The sequence below is a fragment of the Chelonoidis abingdonii genome, chromosome 12 (genome assembly GCF_003597395.2).
Source record: "Chelonoidis abingdonii isolate Lonesome George chromosome 12, CheloAbing_2.0, whole genome shotgun sequence".
In the NCBI taxonomy this organism is placed as follows: Eukaryota; Metazoa; Chordata; order Testudines; family Testudinidae; genus Chelonoidis; species Chelonoidis abingdonii.
The window spans coordinates 2,448,376-2,453,663 of record NC_133780.1 but is presented as its reverse complement, the minus strand read 5'-3'; positions in this window follow the sequence as shown (position 1 = coordinate 2,453,663).

Genomic DNA, 5,288 nt, shown 5'->3' with positions numbered 1-5,288 from the left:
ATGAGGCCAGTTGGGTGGGAGCAGCAAGTAAACAGCCACCCCGGATCTGAAATGCCCTCACCCCAACGACTGCAGCGCCCTGGCTCCCCAGCCCTGCCGGTCCCCTCACTCCGACCGCAGCACTGCCATCCCCGCCCGCCCCCCCAGCTCGCCATGCCCCTCACTCCCGACCCGCAGCCCCTGCCATCCCGGCCCTGCCCCCCCCTGCCGGTGCGCCCTCACTCCCTGACCCGCACTCCTGCCAGCCCAGCCCCTCACACCTACTCTTCCTTTCCCACCCACACCCGCCGGTGCCCCTCACTCCCTGACCCCGCAGCCCCTGTCCATCTCCCGCCCTGCGCCCCCCAGCCTGCCCTGCCAGTGCCCCTCACCCCAGACCTGCAGCCCCTGCCATCCCCGCCCTGCACCCCCAGCCCTGCCGGTGCCCCTCACTCCTGACCCGCAGCCCCTGCCAGCCCAGCCCTGCCGGTGCCCCTCACTCCCGACCCGCAGCCCCTGCCATCCCCGCCCTGCCCCCCCAGCTCTGCCAGTGCCCCTCACTCCTGACCCGCAGCCCCTGCCAGCCCAGCCCTGGGCTCCCCTAGCCCTGCCAGTGCCCCTCACTCCCAATCCGCAGCCCCCACCAGCCCAGTCCTGGGCTCCGAATGATTATCCGTGTTTTCTCCGCCCTTCCACAAATAAAAGTGACTAAATCAGCTTTGCTTCCAGCCGCTATTGATCCCTGCAGAGGAAGCCATCGATTTCCGAGCACATCAGAGCCGCAGGGAGACCTGGGCCCTGTCCGGTTCTCTGTCCCCCTAAGGGCACGTGCCTTGCACTGCCCTCCCGGACGCCTGGGTCCCATTCCCCATCCCAGTCTGTCCTGCGGGGGACAGGGATCCTTCCCCCAAACAACGCGCTGGTCCCACCAACCGGCCAAGAGCCACGGGTGGGAATCAGAGAGACCCGCAGGCTCCAGGGTGCCCCAGGCCAACGGGCGTGGCTACCGGCCAAGGGACCGAGACCCAGCACAGGGCCAAGGCCATAGGGAGATTTTTATCCAGAGGAAAGGCCCCACGACCCACACCCGGCGCCCCCCTGAGCCAGCCAGTCCCTGCCCCATTGGCAGCCCCCCTGAGCCAGCCAGTCCCTGCCCTGGGCCGGGTGAGAGCCAGCGCCCCCCAAAGGGGACAGGACCCTGCCCCATTCCCTGCACCCCTGAGCCAGCCAGTCCCTGCTCTGGGGCCAGGTGGGAGCCGGCGCCCCTCAGAGGGGACAGGCCCCTGCCCCATTCCCTGCCCCCCAAGCCAGCCAGTCCCTGCTCTGGGGCCGGGTGGGAGCCGGCGCCCCCCAGAGGGGACAGGCCCCTGCCCCATTCCCTGCACCCCTGAGCCAGCCAGTCCCTGCCCTGGGCTGGGTGAGAGCCAGCGCCCCCTAGAGGGGACAGGCCCCTGCCCCATTCCCTGCACCCCTGAGCCAGCCAGTCCCTGCCCCGGGCTGGGTGAGAGCCAGCGCCCCCCAGAGGGGGACAGGCCTCTGCCCTATTTCCCGCCCCCCAAGCCAGCCAGTCTCCCCCTTCACCCCCTACCTTCCGGGGCGTAGCTGCTGCTCCAGCTGTTCCCTGTTGTCTCTCAGGAACAGCTGTAGAAGGATCAAGGTGAGGGGTGGGGGGCGCAGGGAGCAGCTGTGGGGTGATGGAAACAGCTGAGGTCGGGGTGGGGGAAAAGCCCATTCCTCTGCTCTGACCAAACCCGGCCCACAAACGCAGCGTGGGAAAAGAACCCAGGAGTCCTGGCTTCTCCGCTCCCCTCTCCGCCCCTGCCCAGCACAGCGCCCCCCAGCGCCGCCCTGGGGTCCGCGCCACCCCCCGCCCTCCCCCATCCATTCCGCACTGACACTGATGGGTTCTTGAAAGCCCGTTTGTTTGAATGTCAGGGGCAGGCCGCGCAGGCGGCTCCCGGGGGGGAGATCAGCTGAGGCTGAAGCTGCTGGGTCATCCATTAGCCAGGGTCCCCTAAGGGGAACGGGCTGCCTAGAAACACCAGGTGCCTGAGTCAGAGCTGGGGAGAACTCAGGAGTGGCTCCCAGTCTCTGCTCTAACCACTACACCCCATTCCCCTCCCAAAGGTGGGGAGAGAACCCAGGAGTCCTGGCTCCCAGCCCCCCCTGCTCTAACCCACCAGACCCCACGGCCCTCCCAGAGCTGGGAAGAGAAGCCAGGAGTCCTGGCTCCTGCCCCCCCCCACTCTAACCACTAGCCCCCACGCCCCTCCCAGAGCTGCGGAGAGAACCCAGGAGTCCTGGTCCAACCTCAGGCTCCAGAGAGACCGGCTGAGTCAGGGAACGGGACAGTTCCTGGGGGTCCCCTCCTCCTTGCAGGCCCCAGGGGCTCATTGGCTGATGAGTTCGTTATGTCTCTGGTTCCCAGTCAGGGCTCTGGGCTCCCCGCCCCCCACCCCGTGTGCCAGGGCAGGGACCCTTTAAGAGCCGGCTCCGCGCCCACTCACCCGGCAGGATAATTTGTGCCTCTGAGGAATTCCTGCCCCATGACGAGGCCTCGCTCCCCATGGGATTATGGAGCCAAGGATCTAGGGAAGGGAGTGGGGGCTAGTGATTAGAGCAGGGGGTTGAACCAGGACTCCTGGGTTCTCTCCCAGCTCTGGAAGGGGAGGGGAGGGAAGGGGAGGGCAGTGGGGTCTCGCGGGGCAGAGCAGCTTCTCAGGGGGAGGAGCAGGTGGCTTGTTCCCCTTCAGTGAAGATTTGTGCCCACAGTGGCCCCGTGCCCAAAGGGCCAGCTGGGCACTGGGGTCCCAGCCCCAGGTCGGGGCTGACTCATGGCCTGGGCAGGGATGTTTCTCCGCTGGGGTCATGGGAGCGGCCAGGGTGGGAAATTGGAATTGGCCTTGGCTGGCTGGGCCCCAAGGAGGGGGGTACCCAGGAGCCCCTGGGTCAGATCCAGGTTGGGGGCAGGGAGCGGGGGGACTGGCCTGGCCCATTTCCAGCTGCCCAGTTCTGCAGCAGTGGAATATCTACCTCCCCTCCCCCCATCCAGCCACCGCTCCCCCACCCCCCAGAGCAGCTGTGGGCAAACAACAGCCCACGGGCTGGATCCGGCCCCTCAGGGCTTCGGACCTGGCTGGCAGGTTTGCCACCCTCATGGCACCGGGCCCTGCGCTGCTCCTGGAAGTGGCCGGCAGCATGTCCCTGCGCTGCAGCCTCTGCCCCCCATAGGAGCCACAGGGGCCTGGTGCCGGGCACTTCGGGGAGCAGTGGGGCCAGGGCAGGCAGGGAGCAGGCCTGAGTGGGGCGGTGCTGCCACCACCCCGGAGCCGCTCCAGTAAGTGGTGCAGGGCCAAAGCCGGCACCCCGAACCTCTGCCCTGAGCCCCCTGCTGCACCCCAACCCCTGCCCTGAGCCCCCTGCTGCACCCCAACCCCCCGCCCTGAGCCTCCTGCTGCACCCATTTCTCCTGCACCCCAACTCCCTGCCAAGCCCCCTACCTGCACCCTAACCTCTGTCCTGAATCCCCTGCTGCACCCCAACCCCTGCCCTGAGCCGCCTGCTGCACCCCATATTTCTCCTGCACCCCAACTCCCTGCCAAGCCCCCTGCCTGCACCCTAACCTCTGTCCTGAGTCCCCTGCTGCACCCCCCGCTGCACCCCAACCCCCCGCCCTGAGCCTCCTGCTGCACCCCACATTTCTCCTGCACCCCAACTCCCTGCCAAGCCCCCTACCTGCACCCTAACCTCTGTCCTGAGTCCCCTGCTGCACCCCCCTGCTGCACCCCAACCCCCCACCCTGAGCCCCGAGGCACCCCACATTTCTCCTGCACCCAACTCCCTGCCAAGCCCCCTGCGTGCACCCTAACCTCTGTTCTGAGTCCCCTTCTGCACCCCCCTGCTGCACCCCAGCCCCCCGTCCTGAGCCCCCTGCAGTACCCCACACTCCTCCTGCACCCCACACTCCCTGCCAAACCCTCTGCCTGCACCCTAACCTCCGCCCTGAGCCCCCTCCTGCACCCCAACCCCCTGGCCCTGCATACAATTTCCCCACCTCGATGTAGCCCTCGGGACAAAACGTTTGCCCACCCCTGCCCCAGAGCATGCGGGGGGGGGACCCTACCTGGCAGCCTCTTCCCAAAGGGATGTACCAAGCAGCCACAGGTTCCAGCTCGAGAGTGACCCCTGGTGCCCAGATCGGGTAGCGCCACCACATCCCCACGGCTTCATTTTCAATGCAAAATTATAATGTGTGGATCAAACCTGCAGACCCCCCCACCCCCCCGCCGGGGTCAGACCCCTGGGTCCATCCGGCCCGTATCCCCCCCTCTTTCCCCCTGAGGGTCAGACGCCTGGGTCTCCGCCCGTATCCCCCTCTCCCCCCTGCGGGGTCAGACCCCTAGGGTCCATCGCGGCCGCGTATACCCCCTCATCCCCCTGCGGGTCAGACCCTGGTCCACCGCCCGTATCCCCTTCTCCCGACCCCTTGCCGGGGTCAGGCCCTCGGATCATCCGGCCGTTCCCGCTCCTCTCCCCCCTGCCGGGGTCGACCCTTGAGTTATCCGGCCCGTATCCCCCTCTCCCCCTCCGGGGTCAGGACCCTGCGGGTCCTATCGGCCCGTATCCCCCTTCTCACCGCCCTGCCGGCGGCAGACCCCTGAGTCCATCCGGCCGATATCCCCTCTCCCGCCCTGCGGGGTCAGATCCCTGGGTCATCCGCCCTATTCCCCCTCTCTCCCCACCTGCCGGGGTCGACCCCTGTCTATCCGGCCCGTATCCCCCTCTCACCCCCTGCGGGGTCAGACCTGGGTCTATCACCCCTATCCCCTCTCCCCCCTGCCGGGGCGACCCCTGGGTCTATCACGGCCATATCCCCCTCTCCCCCCTCGCGGGGCTAGACCCCTGGGTCCATCCGGCCGCTATCCCCCTCTCATAAACTCCCCCTGCCGGGGTCAGACCCCTGGTCTCGGCCCGTATCCCCTTCCCCCCTGCGGGGGTCAGACCCCTGGGTCTAATCCTGCCATGATCTCCCCCTCTCCCCCCTGCGGCGGTCCAGACCCTGGGTCTATCCGGCCCCGTATATCTCCCCTCTCTGCTCTGCCGGGGTCAGACCCCTGGGTCCATCCGCCGTATTCCCCCCTCTGCCCCTGCTGCGGGGTCAGACCCTGGGTCCATTGGCCGCTATCCTCTCCATTCGGTCGATTCCATCCGCCAGCATCCCCTGATTCATAGATATTATTCTTCTATCAGACTCCTCTCCACATCAACAGCCTGGCTCTGTGACGTGGTGGTGGGGCAGGGCTTGAATT